The sequence below is a fragment of the Euprymna scolopes genome, chromosome 24, assembly GCF_053919585.1.
Source record: "Euprymna scolopes isolate OS-2025 chromosome 24, ASM5391958v1, whole genome shotgun sequence".
Lineage (NCBI taxonomy): Eukaryota > Metazoa > Mollusca > Cephalopoda > Sepiida > Sepiolidae > Euprymna > Euprymna scolopes.
This window is the reverse complement of record NC_136505.1, coordinates 106541966-106565696: the sequence shown is the minus strand read 5'-3', so window position 1 is coordinate 106565696 and position 23731 is coordinate 106541966. Positions and strand designations below refer to the sequence as shown.

At 40.5% G+C, this 23731-nt stretch overlaps 2 non-coding genes across 2 annotated transcripts; both read right to left on the bottom strand.

Moving 5' to 3' along the window:
* Window positions 1–11183: 11183 nt before the first annotated feature.
* Trnat-ugu (transfer RNA threonine (anticodon UGU)) lies at window positions 11184–11256 on the bottom strand. Its single transcript has one exon. It is a non-coding gene; the product is annotated as a tRNA-Thr (tRNA).
* Window positions 11257–17484: 6228 nt separating this feature from the next.
* Window positions 17485–17557, bottom strand: Trnat-ugu (transfer RNA threonine (anticodon UGU)). Its single transcript has one exon. It is a non-coding gene; the product is annotated as a tRNA-Thr (tRNA).
* Window positions 17558–23731: the final 6174 nt, after the last annotated feature.

Here is a 23731-nt window from a genome sequence, read left to right as displayed (position 1 = left end):
AATAACCTTCTTAGTGACACTCAATATGGTTTCCGTTCTGCTAGATCTACAGCAGATGTCCTTACAGTTATATCGCATAGGATTAGCAAATCTCTCGACGGTGGCAATCTTTCTAGGGCAATTGCTCTTGACATATCTAAAGCCTTTGATAGGGTATGGCATAAAGGTTTACTTCATAAGATCGCTAGCTATGGTATAGCTGGAAAAGTCTTCTCAATTATTAAATCATTTCTTTCTGATAGATTCATAAGAGTAGTAGTTGAGGGGCAAAAATCAGAAGCTCACAATATTAATGCCGGTGTCCCTCAGGGATCCATCCTGGGCCCAACTCTTTTCCTGATCTACATTAATGATCTTCCAAATCATATCCTTACATCATTTGTAGACATTTATGCTGACGACACTACCATTTATGGTACCACATCTAAGACAGTAAACGAGCAAGTTCTCTCCAATTCTCTCTCCTCTGATCTTGAGCACGTAGTACAATGGGGAAAGGAGTGGCTGGTTACTTTTAATGCATCTAAAACCAAGCTTCTCTCTTTACATCATCAACATTCTAATCCACATTTGTCATCAATTGAAATGAATGGCTCTCGTCTTCAGGAGGCCTCAAGTTTTGACAAGCTTCTGGGCTTGACCATTACTCCTGATCTTAAATGGAACACGTACATCAAATCTGTTGCCAAGGCCGCTGGAAAAATGGTGGGATCTTTCTATCGATCCAGTAGATATCTCACTGCTGATGCTATTCTCTATCTATATAAGAGCCAGGTACGTCCAAGGATGGAATACTGTTGCCACATCTGGGCAGGAGCTGCTAGAAAGAACTTGTCCTGCCTTGATAGAGTTCAAAATAGACTTCGTAGCCTCGTAGGAGATGTCCTTTTCTCCTCCTTGCAACCTCTATCTCACAGAAGAGATGTTGCGAGTTTGTCTCTGATGTATCGTTATTTTCATGGAAGGTGTTCAACTGAGCTTCAATCTATGGTCCCCCCTCGCCAAACTTTCACAAGAAACACTCGTCTAGCTGTAAACACTATCAATAATTTCCCCCACTCTTTATCTGTGCCTAAACCTAAACGTAGATTCCATGAACAAAGCTTCTTTCTTAGAACTGCACGCCTGTGGAATTGTCTTCCGTTTTCCTGCTTTCCGGCTGACTACAATATGGTTTTGTTCAAGTCTAAAGTAAATAAGTTCTTGATGAGCCGTTCCATATAAGTTATTAAATTTACCAAATTTTCATTACTAATGATTACTATATTGACCAACTTCTACTGTACACTCTTTAACCCTTATCCTTGAGTGGCCTCTGGGCCTTGATAATGTGGTGATGCCTTTGTAAAAAAAAAAAAAAAAAAAAAAAAAAAAAAACATAACAACAACAACACAACAACACAACAACAACAACACAACAACAACACAACAACAACACAACAACAACACAACAACAACACAGCAACAACAACAACACAACAACAACACAACAATAACACAACAACAACAACAACAGAAACAACATACAACAACAACAACAGAAACAACAACAACAGAAACAACAACAACAGAAACAACAACAACAACAACAACAACAGAAACAACGACAACAACAACAGAAACAACGACAACAACAACAGAAACAACAACAACAACAACAACAGAAACAACAACAACAGAAACAACGACAACAACAACAACGACAACAGAAACAACATAACAACAACAACAACAACAGAAACAACGACAACAACAACAGAAACAACAACAACAACAACAACAACAGAAACAACAACAACAGAAACAACAACAACAGAAACAACAAAAAAACAACAACAGAAACTATATTCTATCTATATAAAAGCCAAGTACGTCCAAGGATAGTGTACTGGCAACTGCTGCCATATCTGGGCAGGAGCTGCTAAATGGCCTATCCTGCCTTGACAGAGTACAAAATAGACTAAAGGATGCCCTTTTCTCTTCCCTGCAACCTCTCTCCCACAGAAGAGACGTTGCGAGCCTATCCTTGTTTTATTGTTATTTCCATGGCAGGTGCTCGTCTGAACTCCAGTCTCTGGTCCCCCCTCGCCAATCTTTCACGAAAAACACCCGTCTAGCTGAATCCACGGTGAAAAATTTCCCCCACTCTTTATCTGTGCCTAAATCAAAACGTGGATTCCATGAACAAAGCTTCTTTCTTAGAACTGCACGCCTGTGGAACTTTATTCCGTCTGCCTACTTCCCACCTGACTACAACTTGGATGGCTTCAAGTCCAACGTTAACAAATTCCTAATGAACCGCCCCCTTAAGTAAACACTTCATCAAATCGCCACACTAACGTAATGTACTTGCAATAACCCTATCCCTGAGTGGCTTCCGAGCCTTGATAAGTGGTGACCACTGTGTAAAAAAAAACTGGAATAAAAACAACAACAACAACAACAACAACAGCAATATCACAAGTCATAATAACCAACAAAATACATAATAGTTTTAACCCCATGTTAAGAATAAGTTTCTAAATAATAACGTTATTTCAATACGGTCCGTATTCTGCATAAGTACGTAAAAATATAATTGAATAGACCTCATGGTCACTCTGTATCTTACCGGCCCCTGTAGTAAAATTGAATATGTAATCATAGGAAAATAGTATATTGCGCAAAAAGCAGCCGCCATAAGACGAGAACTTTCGGTTCTGTTTATTTATATTTTCAGCCAATCAGATTCGTGCTTTTAAGCAACGCTGTCTTTAACTTAATTATGGTTTCCCCTCCGCAAATCTTGACGGTTCTTTTATATTTCCTGTTATGTTAATAACAATTGCAGATTTACGAGAAGCGTTCGTATTTCTAATGAAGACTGACGAAGACAGGTGTTTACCCTTCAAGTGATTTATTGAAACTGGCGACTAGTTATTACTTCCTTGTCATAGTAAGAGGAAATGTTTCGGCACTTCTATATCATACACACGAAAAAAAAAATGAATTTCAACTGAAACAAATAGTATCTACGTAATTATCAGGCCTCAAATAGTAACATATCCAAAAATTACGAAAAACGATAAGGTAGAAGAAATAATTATTGATAAGAGAAATTTGTGAACGGAAATGAAATCACTCTCATACGCTTACAAAACAAAAGAAAGAAAGAAAGAAAGAAAGGGAGAAGGTATTTATTTGCTCCCCCACCGAGCAAATTAGGCACAAGGCCGATTTTTAATGTGAGGAGTGAAGGGGAAATGGGGACCAACTCCCCGGGGAGTAGGGGAGCTGGATAGTGACAATTGGTATGAAGAGTTGCCCCTACATTGACCAAGGTCTTATATGTGGGGTCGCCCCCACATATGGTCTTTGCTTGCAGTATCTGCCGGAACAGATACTACACTTTGAGATATTAAATCTTTTATTCATGTTAAAAATACAGTCAAAATCAACGATGAACAAAAAACTTAGGCACATGGCCAACTCAAAAGGGGGGATGTGGGGGTCGTTGGTCATCCTTGTCACTCCAGGACTAAAAAAAGTCAAAAGTTTCTCCCAGCTAGTATCTTCTTTCACCATAATACCGCATTCACTCTTTCATATTGGGGGACTTCCTACTTAACTCCCAATTTTTAAAACATTTTTTATTGACGTGTAAAAACAAAAAAGATAACAATAAAATGGTACAATAATTCATTTGTGTCGAGGGCGGGGGGAAGAAAAAACAAAAGGTGGTTAGTAGGACCCTCCCAACCCCGTCTAGTTGATAGACTGCCTGTTCCACTAGGTTTGTAAAAGGAACCTCGCTTCTGCGGGTCAGTCTCTAAGTGGGGATTCCCTCTAGATGGGGGTGAATGGAGAAAAGAAATTTTTGTGGGTAAGGGATGGAGGTTAGTTTGTATTTCTTTTTCTCCAAGATGGGTAAAATTTAGAGGAAGGGGTGAAAACAAAAATTGCTGGTAAGAGGGGATGGGGATCTTGGAGGCTTCCTAATCGAGGAAGGATGGAACACACACTCAGCTAGCTGAGAGGCTACTTGTTTAATTTTACTTTACAGAACTGCGCGTTCCACACCTAGGCGGGAACACGTATTCAAATTTGGCTCCTCTTCATACACACAGACTTGCCACATGTATCCATCTTCTGTCAAATGCCGCGCGATGCAGCCTTCTTCTATCACATCTGATCTTCACCCGTAGTTGGTGTTTAAAGAAAGCGATCAGATCTTGATCAGAAAAAGACAACACCCCCGGCAACCTTGCAGACGCGACGTCCAAATCACCATTCTCGCCACGGCCAGGATCGTAACATAGACCATTTGTCTTTCCCGGTCCCACGGCGGCCTCACGTTGTCCACAACATTGGATACAGTAATTGGGCAAGGATGCTCAGGATCGATGCGAGCCGTCACTCCGCTGACATACGACCAGTACTGGCGGAGTTCGCGGCAATCGAAGAAAGCGTGATCTGTAGTTTCTACGGCCGTTGTCCCACAACAGGGATAATCAGGCGACTCCAAAAACCCGAAACTGCATTGTATGTTGTTGAGTGGAAGTGCATTTCGGGCCAATCGCCAGGTCAGAGAGAACTCCAAATTGTTCAGATGACTCGAACCTGGCGCCCAGCTCCACGCGGAGCAGATCTCACTCAATCCCTGTGGAGTTCCCTACGGGTAGCAGTCACAAGGTCACTGGACCTTGGTAGTCGTTTTAGCGTGGCTCGGCACTCTTTCATGTAGGCAGATTCTCCCCGCGGCCTGCGACGGCTCTCGATGGAAGGGTCGAGAACGAGGTCGGGGAAGGCGGCAGTAACCACGGGGTGCCACGGTTGGTCATCCTGCATATAGTGGCTCAGGAAGGCCAGCCTCTCAGCATCTCGATGACACTTCAAGTCCGGCATTCCCAAGCCTCCCTCACACGGACGTTAAATACAGACCTGTCTGCTCACCCAGTGTCTTCCTCTGTCCCAAAGGAGCGAGGACAAGAATTCGACAAGAGCTTTTAGGTGTTGTGCAGGCAGGGGAAGTACGGCCAGTTGGTAAAGGATGAAAGGAAAGACGTAAGTGGCGCACGCCTCAGCTCTACCCTTTAAGGAAAGTTTCCTAGGAAGCCACGAATTAACTGCAGCCTCCACCTTTGACCGTACCTCCAACCAATTCTTGTCAAGCTGGAGACCCGGTCCGAACCACACGCCGAGGATCCGGACCGGGCCATCTGTCCAGCTGAAGGGCGCCACTCCATGCGCCCAACTGCAGTCCTACCGACTTGTTGCGGTTTATCTTGGCCCCCGTGATTCTTTCGTACTGTGTGAGTGCCTCCGACACGACCTCAATGTCTCTGAAGCCCGACACGAAGACCGTGACATCATCAGTGAACGCGGATACCTTGACAGCTGAGCCGCCAGGCAGAGCCATTCCGCGCAGGGCCGAATTTGCCTCCCCATGTCTCAGCTTGCGGAGAAGAGGCTCCAAAGCCAGGACATAAAGCAGGGGCGACAGCGGACAACCCTGACGAACCGACCGAGAGATAACAAAGGGTTTCGAGCGCTTTCCGTTGACTTGCACGACAGCCATGGGCTGTCGATACATCATGGAGATCCACTTGCAAAAGTCCGGTTTAAAACCGGCGGCCTCCAAGACAGATGCCAGGAAACGATGGTCGACTCTATCGAAAGCTTTGGACTGATCTAAGTTTATCAGCGCGGCTTCCGTGTCGTCATCTATTCCCCCCTCTAGGATCGTGCGGATCAGGTGCAAGTTGTTCTGAATCGATCTCCCCTTCACAGCGTAGTTCTGTTCCGGTTCAACCAACTCGTCGATAACAACCTGCAGCCGATTCGACAGGACCTTGGCCAAAATCTTCAACTCTGTGTTTAGCAGAGTTATGGGCCTGTAGTCGTCTAACTCTTCCCCTCCATGCCCGTCACCTTTCTTCAGCAATGTGATCACTCCCTTAGTCACCTGCCCTGGGATGGATCCCTGAGCAAACCAATGGTTGAACATATCCGTCAGAAGAGGCAGAAACATGGGCGACAGCCTCAAGTACAGTTCGTATGGCAGACCATCAAGTCCTGGCGATCTGTCACAGCTGACCTGCTTCAGTGCAGTAAAGACCTCCCGCTCCGTCACCCGGCCCTCGCAACTAGCCGCTCTAGCCGCCTCGAGGCGGGGAGAGTCGACCAAATAGTCGCTAAACTCAAGGACCGGAAGATCGGGCTGCTGCGTAAAACGCTCCTCGAAATGTTTTCGAAACCCCTCGCAGATCTCCCGAGTCGATTCCAGGGTGCGTCCATCCGGATGTTTGACTTTCGCAATGTATTTGTCCGAGCCACGCCTAGAAACCTCACGGCGCACGTCTGTATCAGAATTGACTGCTTCGTTGCCTATCTTTCTAAGCCTAGCTCTAACTACTTGGCCTTCGTAACGCTCGCTAGTCTCACGTAGAAGGTCCTGCTTAACTAGTTCCTGACTAACCCTATCACCCTCCCCCGTAGCCTGGGCTAGTTTCTGCTCTAGCTGCTTCTTCGTCTTGGCCTTATCTAGTGCGAGGTGCTGGGCATACTTGACGGAAAAGCTTCTGATCTTGGCTTTGAGACCTAACCACCACTTACTCCCGGTAACCGCCCCCACTAGTGCCTTTTTAATCAATTCTCTTAAGTGATCTTGGAAGTCTTGTATCTCCAGAAGGGAGGTGTTTAACTTCCAGTACCCCGCTAACTTAGGCCTATTTCCTAACTTCAGCCGGGCCATAACTAATTTATGGTCCGTCTGGCCTAGCCAATTGAACGTGGACAGGATAGGAAGTCTACTTCGCCTCTCCTAACTAACATCCTGTCCAAATAGGTATTTGGATAGGAGGAAACGCTATTGGTCCGCGTCCACATTTCCCGCCCTGGATGCTCGTCCCGAAACCTGTCGACCAGTCCGCATCTAGCCATCAGATCAGCCAGGCTGGACTCGCACCTCTCCGACCCTCTAGCTCCGCCTCCTACCTTATCTATGTCGGGGTCTAAGATGGCATTCCAATCCCCCATTAGCACTACCCGCTTCCGACAATCTACAAACGTCAAGCCGACTGAAGAATGAGACCCTCTCACGAGCGGTGCTGGGCGCATGAACCGCAATCACCCGAAACACAGAATCTTTTACGGCAACATCGGCCACAACCAGCCTACCCACCACATCTCTATGGACAACGTCGCCGACAGGGTACGTTTAACCAGCACGGAAACTCCCTTCCCCTGCAGGCTGCCATATGCTGAGAAAACCTCAAAGTCTCGGGCCAGCACCTGACAGTCCACAGAGGAAACAAAATGCGTCTCCTGAATCGCAGCAACATCCACTCCCAGGGACAAGAGGTTGTGCCGGAGGCGAGCCGCCCGGCCCGATGATCTCAAGCCCCTCGCATTCAGACTAGCCAAATTCAAAGCCATGGTACCTACCTTAAGGTGTGTTACACTCAGCTCCGAAGTCAGCCGGGGAAAGGACACCGACGTTGTGTGCAATGCTCAAGGTGGTCAGGTTTTTCATGTCCTGACCTTCTCTTACAATGCTGCCGACATCCAAAGAGGTAATTCAAACTGTAGGACATAATGTTTTCCACCATATAATAATATGAAGCATTTTTTTTTCACTTCGGTTGTAATTTTCATGGGTGCTGTGTGCACGAGAATAAATGAACTAAAAAAATTGTTACATAAATATGGCAGTTCTATCCAAGCTGCTGCTGATTTTGGTTGTCTTTTAAGCAAGTCGGGTTTCTTCATTCATGTATTGATTGTGTGATCTGCACAGGTCGTTCTTGTTGGTCGTAGCATTTCATTAACCTGCACGATTGCAGGTATTCACTCCCAATGCAGAGTGCAGCAAGAATCAGTGATTACATAGGATATCAGGGAAGGTTTGGTTCAAAACAGATAAATAAATCACTTACACACCATTAATTTGTGGTCTACGTCCTGAAACATTTTTTTTTTTTTTTTTTAAGATGTGAAGGCTGTGACGACTAGAAGACAGCAGAGCCTGATGTTATTCTCCTGAATTTTCATCGAACCTCTATTTGCTGGGTTTCAGCCCTAATCCTGTTTGGTGCCAAACCTGTTCGTAATGACCGTCTTGCATAGCTCTGATATTACGTTGCCACTTCCGTACCCCAGTAATTTGTGCGTGTGAATGAATCTGCTGCTGATTTTCTGTTTGTTAAGCATCATTCATGATGATGCTTTTTGTTGGCATTTGTTTCCCTGGCATCTTTCTGTTAAGAATTTTTTTTCTACAAGGATATCAGGTACTTACAGGAGGGGCCACATGAAGGTTGCCAACATTCCTAAGTGCTCTTGCTGATACGTTATTCGTGTGATATTTAGACACAACAAATTAAGTTGCTGTTGTTGTTGTTGTTGTTGTTGTTGTTGTTGTCGTTGTTGTTGGTGGTGGTGGTTGAACATCATTTTTCATATTTTTTGTTGGCACTTGAAGCTTGTGAAAGTGTTTCTATGGAATGACCTGTATTCGAACTTGGCACAGCCGAGTTGTCAACCTACATCGTTAACCACTGAGCTACCATCACCTCTCTGCTGCTGCTGATTTTTTTTATTGTCATCTTCTATCTATCTATCTATATCTATATATATAAAAGCGAAAATGTATGTATGTATGTATGTATGTGTGTTTGTGTGTCTGCTAAAAACTTTCGACAGACAGAACAAAAATTAACAAACTTGGTATCATATTGAGGCCCCGTCCTTTGCTCGAAAAATATCGAAAATTTGGCCAAATTTTCACCCTGAAATCAACAATTTTCTACAGGGGGAGGGGTCAACATAAACCGTTCTCTCAGTTGAAGAAATGATTAAATTTCATGTATGTCGTGTTAGCTCAGTTGGTTAGAGCATTGGTTCATTATCTGAACGTTTTGAGTTCAAATCGTGGTGTGAGATGTCTTCTTTTTTTTTTTAAATTTAAATATTGAACCAGTGTTATTTAAGCCATTTTTCACGTAACGTTCGTTTTTCTGTATTTTTCGCTGATCCACTCCCGACCACACATCCAAAAACACCCGGGTACCCACCGATTTTTTAAATTTTAATATCGAAACAGGTTTATTTAAGCCATTTTTCACGTGTTCGTTTTTCTGTTTTCTTTTTTCTTTTTTCGATTTTTACATTTAACATCGTTCGTTTGCCTTACGTTAGTTTTTTGTGTTTTTTTTTCGATGTTTTGATTACGCCCCTCCCTTAAGTTTTAAAATTCGTTTTTATGTTTTCTTTTTTCACTTCGCGTATAACAAACAAACCTGGTCATTGACCTCATTTGCTGAATAGTTTCCGTCATCGTCGTCATCATCGTCGTAACGCTCGACGACTTCCGTGCGCGCACATGTCAATTTCGTTCTTACTTAAATAAATTCAAGCATCTTTCAGTAACTCATTCTGGCTGGCCGATTTTATTTTCAAACTTTGCCTCAGGGCTTCGGTTCGATCCTACCAACTTTTACCCCCCCCCCGGTTTCTTTTTTATTTAATAGCACACACACCTCCAAACACCCAGGCAACGCCAGGTACCCCCGCTAGTATATATATAAAAAGGCAAAATGTGTGCGATCATTTTATGTATGTCTCGCAAAGGCTTTTTTCGCTGACACTCCCGGGGGGGGGGTTACTATCGCTTAGAACTGTTTATATACCCCCTGAATAATAATATCTAGGATTTGGAAATGCGGGTCGTCTCTAGATTTATTTATGTCGATTTTTACAAAATTATTGCTATTTCAGCCCGTCTTGTGTTTGTTTAGCTTTTTAGTATAAAAAGCAGTCCCCGGCCCTCTGTGGCTCGGGTGACAAGATCTAAGTGTAATATCTGTTCCGGCAGATACTGCAAGCAAAGACCATTGCCCTTGTGGCAATCTTCTGGTTAATGTAGGGGCAACCCTACAAGGACCAGCTGGCAAATCACTATCCAGCTGTCATTTTCCACCTCTCGGGAGCTGGTCCCCTTTTCCCTTCCCTTCCTCTCTCTCTACACATTAAAAAACGGGCTTGTGCGTGATTTGCTCAGTGGGGAAGCAAATAAATACACCCTCTGTGACTCGCGTAACAAGATCAAAGTGTAGTATCTGTCTGGCAGATACTGCAAGCAAAGACCATACGTGGGGGCAGCCTCACATATAAGACCTTGGTCAATGTTTGTGCAACCCTTCATACTAATTGTCACTATCCAGCTCCCTTACTCCCCGGGGAGTTGGTCCCCATTTCCCCTTCACTCCTCACTTTAAAAATCGGGCTTGTGCCTAATTTGCTCAGTGGGGGAGCAAATAAATACCACAAAGTGTAGTATCTGTTCCAGCATATACTGCAAGCAAAGACCATATGTGGGGGCAACCCCACATATAAGACCTTGGTCAATGTAGGGGCAACCCTTCATACCAATTGTGACTATCCAGCTCCCTTACTCCCCAGGGAGTTGGTCCCCATTTCCCCTTCACCCTCCCATTAAAAATTTCCATAAAGAAAATAAACAACCCACTTTAAAAAGAGAAATTACGAGTTTTTTATATTTTATTCACAGTTTTTTGTTAGGGGTGTCAAAAATTCCCCCAAAATTCTGATGCACCTAGTAGGTCGTCCGCCATGTTTTTTTTTTTTTTTAGCGATTTTTGAAAAGTGGCAGGATTGTTAACCTCCACCATTTGTTCTACCATATCGTTTTTCGTAAGTTTTGGATATATTCATTACTGTAACATAACATTTAAGTGGAGACCATTGTTTGCCTTGAAATTCAGTATTAAAAAATTTCGAATTTCGCTATTATAGTGCAGTTGCACCAAAAAATCAAATAGTAAATTAGAATTTTATGATTAGATTACAAAGCAGAATATGTTCCTCTTTACTTGCCTCCCCTCGAGGGCAGAGTTAGACACAATGTGGGGAAAAATCCAGCTCCCCCAAAAGAGGCACTCTGGATAGGAACAAAAATTAAAATTGTCTCAGTCTAGAAGGATTTCCCTTCCACTGACCCAAGACTGAAAAGGTGAAATGTAGTATCAGAACAGATACTACACTGTGTTCTGAGGCAAAAGGCCAAATCAGCCTATGTTACCAAAATCTTATGTTATTCTAAACGTAAACGAATACTGACCACTATGTGTGATTCTGAAAGATCTTTATTGTACTATTGAACGAAAAACAGTAAAATAACGACAAGCCCCCAGTGAGGATCGAACTCACGACCCCTGGTTTACAAGACCAGTGCTCTAACCACTGAGCTATGGAGGCAAGCGGTTAACTGTTAAATAGGTTAGAATCTGTTTTTTGTTTTTTACTAGTATGAGAGGCACGCGCGTGTGTGTGTTTGTGCGTCCGTTTATGCCTGCACTATTTTAAGCTCTCAAACTTGGGACGGGAAATGTTTCAAGCTTTTTCAGTTAAAACGACGGCGGACGTACACGAGTGAGGCCTTAGTAGCGAAATGCGCATCGGCTCCGATGTTGTGCGCAGCTGCAGTTCGTTCATTATTCTGAAAAATGAAAGAATTTTAGCGTGTGTGGCATTGTTTTTTTTTCTATTATTATTTGGGCTTGAACTAAGCGCTTTTCGGATTATTTTGTTAATGTATGTTTGTTTGTTTTGTTTTTTTTATGGATATTTTTTGGGGGCCGGAGATTCTTAACATGGGGATGGGAGGATGTTGTGTACCTATTCTGTACTTTCACCTAACAATTTAATAAAAACAGATATCGTAAAATTTTTATTAAACTTGAAAATACTATTTAAAACGTTGTACGGATCAATAAGTGCACTAGCACCAAATGGAATTTCACTGCTTTTCTATATGAGAAAAAACACCGATAACATTCCGTGACAGGTAGTTTTTTGTTTGACAGGTTTTTGTTTATTTTTGTTTATCGCTACAAGTGCTAATCTGGACTTGCACCGATTTTCTTGTTAATAATTACCTATAACTATAATCTTCGGCGAAAAACAAAACAAAACAAAAAACATGATAACAAAATAAGGTAAATTTTTAGATTAGGTCCACCTCCATAATGTTCTTCTAAATGCTGACTTCTCTAGGTTTTCGAATATGCTAAATATGGAAATCGCACTGAAATTTTGCATAAATATGTAGTCATCGAGACATAAAAAGTTGTATTATGAATTGTATTCTTTGGCGGCCATCTTTTTTACGCGTGTGCGCGCGCCATAAACAAATCTACGCGCGTAACAAAGATGGCCGCCAAAGAATACAATGCATAATACAGCTTTTATATCTCGATAACTACTTATTTCTGCAAAATTTCGATGCAATGTCCATATTCAGCATAGTCAAAATTGTGGAGGTGGACCTAATTTTAAAACATACCCAAAACAATCCGAAAAGCGCAAAGTTCAAGCCAAAATAAAAAATAAAAAAAACAAGGACACACACACACACACACATACACACACACACACACACACACACACACACACACACACACACACACACACACCAAAATCCTTTCCTTTTCAGAATAATAAACGGCGTTTATTATTCTGAAAAGGAAAGGATTTTGGTGTATGTGTGTGTGTGTGTGTGTGTCCTTGTTTTTTTTACATTTTTCGAGGAGTTATAAGCTTGGAAAGACAGGGGGTCGAATAATTCACGCCTCCCATTTTTAAATGTCTAATAATAATTAAGTTAGACACCGAAAAGTAAATAATTATTTACTCACAAATTGAAGAGAAAAGGTCAATACATAATATATTCAAATTTAAAACAAAAAAAAATGTACTGTTTTTTAGAAATTTACCTGTAAAGTCCGAAGTTTAAAACCTTTTTTTAAAAAAAACACGTTTTTTTTTTTTTTTTTTTTTTTTAATGAAACCTTGGTCCTTGCTCCTTTAATTGAAAAAAAAAAAATTAGGGCTTGAATTGCATTTTTCATCGACCTCACTTGTGTACGTCAGTCAAAACGACTTATAAAATAATAAAGATCAATTATTTAAGGTTCAATTTTAGGGATCAATTGTATTTTGTTGTTTAACTAATTTTAAAACGTTAAAACGAAAATAATTACGATTTCGAGGTCGCTGACAACGAATCTAATAACCAAACCCGTCGCAAATTTACCGTTTTCCTGTTATGAACCCTGAGACTATTTTACGCCATTTCACCGCACGGCGGCGCACCCGCACCCACCGCCTTTGTTTACACTATGGCAAACGGTAAATTTGCGACGGGTTTGATTATCAGATTCGTTGTCAGCGACCTCGAATACCCCTCGAAAACGAAATTATAGTGATCGGTGTTCTGTTGTAGCGTAAGGTAATATTTACCGTTTTGGCAGTATAAAAAAACGAAAATAATCATAAAGTAAACCATAATTTTATTACAGCATTTAAAATATCATCTACTTTCAACAACCTATGTTCCTATTTACAATGCCTCCCCACGGGACAGAGTTAGACACCAGGGTCGTTTTTTAACGTGGAGAAAAGGGACAAAAATAAAAATTGTCTCAGTCGTGAAGGATTTCTCCTCCACTGACAGAGAACAACCTTTGTTATCCAAAACCTGGACGAATATCGAGCTGCTGGTGTGGAAACCTTATAGACCTCTCTTATACAATTGAAAGAAAACACCATTTAATTTCAAGCCCCCAGTGAAGATCGAACTCACGACCCCTGGTTTACAAGACCAAGTGCTTTAACTACTGAGCTATGGAGGCAAACTAATAATATTCATATAAGGTGATGATCTTGTTTTCTAATATAAGCGATGTGTGCGTGTGTTTGTTTGTGTCGGCATGAGGGATGGAAAATGCATCTGTTTTTTTTGTTGTTTGTTTTTTTCGGTTAAAACGACGGTGCTTGTTAAGAGAGTCGACAGTCGACAGATCAATTAAAAAAAATATGTGATTTTTAAGCAGAAAAAGCACAGTATTTGCTTGATTATCATTTCGAAAATAGTAATATATTCAAAAATGACGAAAATCCATCGAACTGAAAATTATTTGTAGTTAAAGGTAATTTTTACGGAAGATGGGGGAGAGGTTGCATTTCCTTAGATGTAAACACTTTGAAGATTGCGAATACAGGGGAGTTACTTATCTTCCTTTTCGCCACTTTAATGACTGGCATTTTGTTTTAGACCATAGCGATACTTTTTTTTTTTAACTAAAAACACAATAGTAGTTATTCAACTTTATTTTTCGCAATGTATTACTATTTTCGACATGAAAATAAAGTACTGTTGTTTTTGCTTAGAATCACATATTAAAAAAAAAAAAAGATCTGACGACTTTATCTTAACCAGCGCCGAAACGACTTACAAAATAAAAAAATCAATTATTTAAGGTTCGATTTTAGGGATCAATTGTATTTGATGTTGTGCAGACTGCAGTGTCTTTCATTGTGGAAAAAAAAAGAAGTATTTTCAGGGTGCCTCTTTCGGTACTTGTACAGGTTAGTCAAGACATTAAAAAAAAAATGGAAATACCGAAAAAAAAATGTTTAAATTGATCCGTTAGAGAACGAAGTTCTCCGAACAAAACTTTCATTTAATTTCATCAAGTAGTTTTTTTTTTTTTTTTTTTTTTTTTACAGCGGAAAAATACGTTTTTATGATAGCGCGTTGAAGGCAGCCATCTTGGATTAAAAAAATATGTTTGAATTTTAGAAATGCCAAAGGGAGATAACTCCAGTTAAAGCGCTGACACCACTTCCCATCTTTAATACTAATTTTTTATTCCTAAAAATCGAACATTTTGCTCGGTATCATAACAAATTGTTTTTTTCGCTGTAAAAAAAAAAAAAAAAAAAAAACCTACTTAATGAAATTAAGTGAAAAACGGATACATACAATTTAAACTTTTTTCGATATTTTCATTTTTTGATGTCTTGACTAAACTGTACAAGTACCTGCCTTTCATACAACAAGAATGCCTCCAAACGAAATGTGCTGAGTATTTATTATTCTGGGTATTCATCCGATGGGACGAAGTAAAAAAAATAGAGACAAAGAAGACCGGCCGAGAGTAAAAGACTGGGGTTGTAGGTATTTATTTGCTTCCCCACGTAAGCAAAATGTGACACAAGGTCGGTTTTATGTGAGGTGAAGGGGGAGGGAGGGAGGGGAAGGGGGTGGTACATATAGGGTTGCCCCTACATGTACCAATAACCAATTGCCCCAAGGGCAATGGTCACAAAGTGCAACATCTGCCGGAACAGATGGTATTTATTTGCTCCCCCACCGAGCAAATTAGGCACAAGGCCGATTTTTAATGTGAGGAGTGAAGGGAGGGGGAAGGGAAAAAGGGGGACCAGCTCCCGAGAGGTGGGAAATGGGAGCTGGTTAATGGTCAGGCATGTGGGGTTGCCCCCACATCTGGTCTTTGCTAGTCATAGCTAGTCATAGCTTGCAGCATCTGCCGGAACAGATACTACACTTTGATCTTGTCACGAAGGCCGGACTGGGGTTGTATTACTGTACACAGTTTCGAAAAAGTTGTCAAAAAAAACAAATTTATTACTTAGTAATCTTGCCTTTGATAACATCTATTTGTTTATTTGTTATATAATATAACAAATAAACAAATAAATGTTATCAAAGGCAAGATAAGTTACTTTTCTACCTAACTGGATATGTTTTTAGTGTTTTTATTTACTGTAACATGTTTATTCAGCTCGTTATTTTGTTTTGTTTACAATGTCTTTCGGGTTATCCTTTACGGAGATGGTCCCGACGTTTGCCTCGTTCTGAGTTCGGGGAGAGGCCGTCTGACGTAGGCGGTGTCGAGGCAGAAAATTACCCTAACAGCAGAATTTTACAGGGTTAACTAACCACGTGGAACTATTCTAATCATGTGGACTGTTTTTTTTTTTTTTAATTCTAATCATTTGAACTGTTTATTTTGTTTATTTTGTAAAATTCCACTTATTTGAACTGTTGAATTATCAAAAATTCTAATTATTTGAACTGTTTATTTTTTTTTATATTCTAATTATTTGAACTGTTGAATTATCAAAAATTCTAATTATTTGAACTGTTTATTTTGTAAAATTTTAATTATTTGAAGTTTTTATTTTGTAAAATTCTAATTATTTGAACTGTTTATTTTTTTTTAATTCTAATTATGTGAACTTTAAAATAAAATAAAAAATAAAAATTCTAATTATTGAAACGGGTTTTTTTCTTCTTAAGTTAACTCGGCGTTTTTTTTTATTATTCTTAAGTTAACTGGGCACTTTATTAAAGGGGTAATTTTCTGCCTCGACACCGCCTACGTTAGACGACCTCTCCCCGAACTCAGAACGAGGCGGACGTTGGGGCCATCTCCGTAAAGGTTAATCGTCTCTCGTTTGTCTCTGTTGTGTCTGCACAAATAATTAACAAGAACACGAAAGTAAAGGTATACAATAATCTATTAGGAAGAAAAGTTATATACATATTTACATGTCTTCAGATATACTTCAGTTGGAGATATTCCGGCAGGTGGCGTGTTGCATGTCTTACTGGAGGCAGCATAAGCGTCTTGCCTATTTGACGGTCGTTGCCGGACTCCCCCGGTATTGGTGATTGATACCTTTATATATCTCACTCATCCGCCTATGTTAATTAGTAGGCATCTCCACAACAGTCTCACATAAAACCTGCAAATCTTTTTCACTGAAAATATTTCTCTGAATCCAACCCATCTCCTAAAAATATCTCCCTCCATAATAAAATAGCCTAAAGTAAAACCTCTAAAAACCTGTCGTGAACACATCCATAAAACTAATGGCCGCCTTCCCATAAAACATCGCTAACCAAAATACACACCTTCACAGTCGTATAATTCAAGCTCTGTATTTTATAAAAACATTTACGCGTTTTGTGGGCTTTCAGTTCCGTTAGTCGTCATCAAAGAAAACCAAAGATTTTTCCAAACAAAAACGTATAAGTCAAATCATTAAAAAAAACTGCTAAATTTTACTATGAAAACTTGATACGCAAACAATTTTGTCTAAACAAAAACGTATAATTCATATTATAAAAAAAAAATGTCAAATTAAATTCACTGGCTGCGCAAACAAAGATAAACTTTCAACCCCTTTAATAAAAAATGGTTTAATTTGTGTGTGTGTGTGTGTGTGTGTGTGTGTGTGTGTGTGTGTGTGTGTGTGCGCGTTTGTGTAACGCTCGACACTACTTGTTTTTTGAACCAACTAAACATTTTACATTAAATAAAAACACGAAACACTTCCAGCTAGGAAGAAGAGTAAGTTATCTTGCCTTTGGTAACATTTATTTGTTATATATTTGTTTTTTGTTTTTTGTTTTTTTTTACCACGTTCTCGAATATCTGTGGATTGTGAAACAAACCCGAAAAAAACAATTAAAAAGCACATCAGAATCGAAGGTAGATTTTTATTATTATTATTAACAGTCTATGTTATCCAAAACGTATACGAAAACCGAACAATATAGTGGAATTTCAAAAGGATCTTTATATAATTGAACAAAAACAATAAATGATGACAAGCCCCCAGTGAGGATCGAACTCACGACCCCTGGTTTACAAGACCAGTGCTCTAACCACTGAGCTATGGAGGCATGCATCAGTGAGACATTAAGTAGGTCATAACAATTTTTTCTAATATAAGCGACACGTATCATTATGTGTGTATGTGCGTTAGTTTGTCTTTTCATTATTTTTAAGCTATTAAACATTGGAACATGCAATTAAATACACAGATTGTCACCGGGAGGGGGCGGCGGTCTACTACTTAAGGGGCCTGGATGGAGGGCGGGGCACAGAGCTCTACCTTTCTCGCTAGAAGAGGAAAGTTTATGATACTTCTATAGTTTACGGACCGTGCTGAAATAATAATGTTATTAATTTTGGAACCCAGTCTTAACATGGGTAGGCAAAAGTACATGTAAATATTTATATATTTTTATGTACAGGATTTCCTCATAAACTAATTAACCGATCATTATGATTTTTGGAAGACGGCTTCTAGGTGTAAGAGGTAACAATGTGAACTATATTTAGATTAATTTTCTCTAATGTGACTAAAACAAAAGAGTGGAATCTCTTGGTGAAAATTTAGATACCTTCGATTTTTGTGAAATTTTAACAATAAGTGTTCAGAAATTAATCAAGAAACATCTATGGAATAAAATTAGGTGCTTCTACAGAATCGGGACAAGATTTTGTAGTCGATAAATGGAGTTTTCAGATAAAAAACAATGGTTTAAACTTTTTTTATTTTTCAATTCTAATAAGTTACAATGGTAGTTTCCAAAATATGCAGTCAAAATTACCTGAATGTTACTGAATTATTAAAAAAAAAAAAAACTTTAATTGTATTAGCAGGTGAAAATTTTCCGCCATCTTGTCTGTATCGAAACAGAAAATTATCTCCCTTTTAAACTCTCATGTGTTTTATGATTGTTTTCATCAAATTCTATTTTCTATTTTCTTTAATAAATAATTTTCTACCTTATCGATTATCGTAATCTTTTGATATAATCATCTTTAAAAAATATGAGGTAGATACTATTGTTTTCATGTGAAATTCAGTTTTATGATTTTAGAAATTTCGTTCCAATAGTGTAGAAGCGCCTAAAATTAAACTATTTCAGATTTGCATTAAATTTGATCCATAATCCATGAAACACTAATTAAGCAAGAGTCTTCTTGAAGCCTCTCAAGTTTTAACCTCAAATTTTAGACATTTTCTGGAATCCAAATCATCACTTCTGTGCTATAAGAACAGAATATTGAAAGGCAAAAAATTGAATTTCTATTCAAAAAAAAAAAAAAAAAAAAAAAAAAGCAATGATATCTACTTAATTGTCATGTCACAATTGGTAACATTAGCATTAGCAGAGGGCACCCGTCTTCACCCGGTCATTAAATACGCTTAAATTTGATATTTTAATTTGTCCCGATTTTGTATATATTATTATAGAATCGTGATTTCAAAAGTATAAAAAAAATAGGGTTTGTATTACTGTACACATAGATTCGAAAAAGTTGTCAAAAAACAAATATATAACAAATAAATGTTATCAAAGGCAAGATAAGTTACTTTTCTACCTAACTGGATATATATTTTTTGTTTTTATTCAATGTAACATATTTATTCAGCTCGAAAAACATACGGTGTTTACCGATGTATTGGAAAATTCAAGATGGCGTCTCACACCCTCTTTAACACCGTAAGTTTGGGAAAAGGTGTTATAAATATAAAACTATACAAAATACTATTAAAAACACGCCGAATATATTTCAACCTATGTCACGGTAACATATCTTGAGCGAGTTTTTAACAGTATTTTAACCGGTTTTTTATTCATAACACCTTTTCCCAAACTTACCGTGTTAAAGAGAGAATCAGACGCCATCTTGAATGTTCCAATACATCGGTAAACACTGTATGGTTTTCGAGCTGAATAAACATGTTACATTGAATAAAAACACGAAAAATGTATCCAGTTTGGTAGAAAAGTAAATTATCTTGCCTTTGATAACATTTATTTGTTATATATTTGTTTTTTGACAACTGTTTCGAATCTATGTGTACAGTAATACAAACCCAAAAAATATTATGAAGATCGCAGAACAGAGGAAGAAAAAGCAGTTCCAGAAAAATATACGCATTTCAATAATTATCATTATAGCATATGAATCTGAAAAATCTACTGTTGGCATTGGTTTCCCAGATAATTTTTAGTAAGAATTCTTTCTAGAAAGACATCGGGTATATACGGGAGGAAATATGCGAAAACTGCCGACAGCCTTAGCGAATGCGATTTTTGTGAAACGAACTAGATTCGAACTTGGAACATCAACATTGTTGGTATTTCATATTTATTATTATATTATATTGGACCCAATATAATATTTTTAAAAAGTTGTAAAAAATGATTATGCACCACCACCAAGAATCGAAATCAAAACGTTTAGCTTACGATTTAGGTTTTTCTTTGACGTTAATGACTGAACTATGAAGACTACAAGGCTAAAAATTAAGATATGAACCAATAGCTATTATTTCGTTTCTGAATTTTTGAGATGAGGATCGGTTATATGTAATATCATTCATCGGACTACTGTTCTCATCTTGAGTTTGATTTTTACAACGTTTCGGTCGATATAACCTCCGACCTTCTTCAAGTGTATCTTGTCGAACTCAGGAATGTTTCTGTCTTAGAGATCCTAAGTAATTCCCAAATGTATATTTCAGTCGCCCAGACTGACGATTGAACCTTCAAGAGAATATCACTTTTACAATTGATTTTTCCCAGTACTCTAACCACTGTGCCACGGGCAACCAAAATATACATTTGTTAGTTACTTAGGACCTCTATCCAGTCATAGTTGACGGAACAAGAGCACGCTACCCCTGTGAAATAAATAAAGTGTTCTGCTCAAAATTTTGTCTAAATTCCTGAGTTTGACAGACACATTCCCGAGTTCGACAAGATACACCTGAAGAAGGTCAGAGATTACATCGACCGAAACGTTGTGAAAATCACACTCAAGATTAGAACAGTAGTCCGATGAATAATAATACACAATAGCTATTATGTTACGCATGCATATTCGTAATGCCGTTGTTCAGCCTTCACCTGGCAAATCCCATTTTCTTAATTTTCACACTTTTGCATCGATTTTCCCCGGCTAAAACACAAATATAAAGTTTCGTATGGGTTTGAATACCCTATATATTAAGTTTCATGTCTCTATACAAAAAACTGACAGAGGAGTTTGGTAGGCAAAATTTTTTAAATAAATATATATATACACATACATAAATATATATAGAAAGAGATTTGTGTTTACTATAAGCTTTTTCCACAAATATTATGCAAGTATAAATCATGTAGAATATCTGCATGAATATAATTACACGTAATAGTTAACTAAAGCACGACCAATATATCACAAAATTGTATTTTTTTCCTTTTTTTCTGTTGTTCTTGGCCTTCGGGCTGGGATCAAATGAATTTGGTTAGTTTGAATGCGAGGGGCTTGAGATCATCGGGCCGGGCGGCTCGCCCCCGGCATGATGTCTTGTCCCTAGGAGTGGATGTGGCTGCGATTCAGGAGACAGGTTTCCTCTGTGGACTGTCAGGTGCTGGCCCGAGATTTTGAGGTTTTCTCAGCATATGGCAGCTCGCGGGGAAAGGGAGTTTCCGTGCTGGTTAAACATACCCTGTCGGTGACAGTCGACGTTGTCCATAGGGATGTGGTGGGCAGGCTGGTTGTGGCCGACGTTGCCGTAAAAGATTCTGTGTTTCGGGTGATCGCGGTTCATGCGCCCAGCACCGCTCGTGAGAGGGTCTCATTCTTCAGTCAGCTTGATGCGTTTGTAGATTGTCGGAAGTGGGTAGTGCTAATGGGAGATTGGAATGCCATCTTAGATCCCGAGATAGATAAGGTAGGAGACGATGCTAGAGGAACGGAGAGGTGCGAGTCAAGCCTGGCTGATCTGATGGCTAGATGTAGTCTGGTCGACAGGTTTCAGGTTGAGCATCCGGGGCGGGAGATGTGGACGTGGACCAATAGCGTTTCCTCCTATCCAAACACTTACTTGGACAGGTGTTAGTTAGGAGAGGCGAAGTAGACTTCTTATCTTGTCCCAAGTTCACTTGGTTAAGCCAGACAGACCATAAACTAGTTATGGCCCGGCTGGAGCTAGAAGATAGGCCTAGGTTAGTGGCTCACTGGAAGTTAAACAACTCCCTTCTGGAGATACAAGACTTCCAAGAGAAGCTAATAGAATTAATTAAAGACAACTAGTGGGGGCGGTTACCGGGAGTAAGTGGTGGTAGGTCTAAAAGCTAAAATTAGAGCCTTCTCCGTCAAGTATGCCCAGCGCCTCGCACTAGATAAGGCCAAGACGAAGAAGAAGCTAGAGCAGAAACTAGCCCGGGCTACGGGGGAGAGTGATAGGGTTAGTCAGGAACTAGCTAAGCAGGACCTTCTGCGTGAGAATAGCAAGCATTATGAAGGTCAAGTACTCAGAGCTAGGCTTAGAAAGGTAGGCAATGAAGCAGTCAACTCCAACACTGATGCGCATCGTGAAATTTCTAGGCGTGTCTCGGACAAGTACATTGCAAAGGTAAAACATCCGGATGAATGCACCCTGGAATCGACTCGGGAGATCTGTGAGGGGTTTCCAGAACATTTCGAGGAGCGTTTTACGTGGCAGCCCGATCTTCCGGTCCTTGAGTTTAGCGACTATTTGGCTGACTCTTCCTGCCTCGAGGCGGCTAGTGCGGCTAGTTGTGAGGGCCAGATGACGGAACGGGAGGTTTTTACTGCGCTGAAGCAGGTCAGTTGTGACAAATCACGGGGACTCGATGGTCTGCCATACGAACTGTATTTGAGGCTGTCGGCCATATTTCTGCCTCTTCTGACAGATGTGTTCAACCATTGGTTTGCTCAGGGATCCATCCCGGGGCAAGTCACCAAGGGAGTGATCACATTGCTGAGGAAAGGTGACGGGCATGGTGGGGAAGAGTTAGACGATTACAGGCCCATAACTCTGCTAAACACAGAGTTGAAGATTTTGGCCAAGGTCCTGTCGAATCGGCTGCAGGTTGTTATCGTCGAGTTGGTTGAATCGGAACAGAACTACGCTGTGAAGGGGAGATCATTCAGAACAACTTGCACCTGATCCACACCATCCTAGAGAGAGGGATAGATGACAACACGGAAGCCGCGCTGATCAACTTAGATTAGTCCAAAGCTTTCGATAGGGTCGACCATCGTTTCTTGGCATCTATCTTAGAGGCCGCCGGTTTTAAACCGGACTTCTGCAAGTGGATCTCTGTGATGTATCAACAGCCCACAGCCATCGTGCAAGTCAACGGAAAGTGCTCGAAACCCTTTGTTATCTCTCGGTCGGTTCATCAGGGTTGTCCGCTGTCACACCTGATCTATGTCCTGGCTTTGGAGCCCCTGCTCCACAAGCTGAGACGTGGGGAGGCAAATTCAGTCCTGCGCGGAATTGCAATACTCGGTGGTTCAGCCGCCAAGGTATCCGCATTCGCCGATGATGTCAGGGTCTTTGTGTTGAGCTTCAGAGATATCAAGATCATGTTGGAGGCGCTCGCACAGTATGAAAGAATTACAGGGACCAAGATAAACCGCAGCAAGTCAGTAGGACCGCGGTTGGGCGCCTGGAGTTGCAACGCCAACCTTCCGGCACCCTTCAGCTGGACGGATGGCCCGGTTCGGATCCTCGGCGTGTGGTTCAGACCGGGTCTCCAGCTTGACAAAAATTGGTTGGAGGTACGGTCAAAGGTGGAGGCTGCAGTCAATTCATGGCTTCCTAGGAAACTTTCCTTAAAGAGTAGCGCTGAGGCGTGCGCCACTTACGTCTTTCCTCTCATCCTTTACCGACTGGCCGTACTTCTGCTGTCTGCACAACACCTAACAGCTCTTGTTGAACTCTTGTCCTCGCTTCTTTGGGACAGAGGAAGACACTGGGTTAGCAGACAGGTCTGTATTCAACGTCCGTGTGAGGAAGGCTTGGAAATGTCGGACTTGAAGTGTCATCGAGACGCTGAGAGGCTGGCCTTCCTGAGCCACTATATGCAAGATGACCAACAGTGGCACCCCGTGGTTACTGCCGCCTTCCCTGACCTCATTCTCAACTCTTCTATCAAGAGCCGTCGCAGGCCACGGAGAGAATCTGCCTACATGAAAGAGTGCCGAGCCACGCTAAAACGACTACCAAGGTCCAGCGACCTTGTGACTGCTACCCG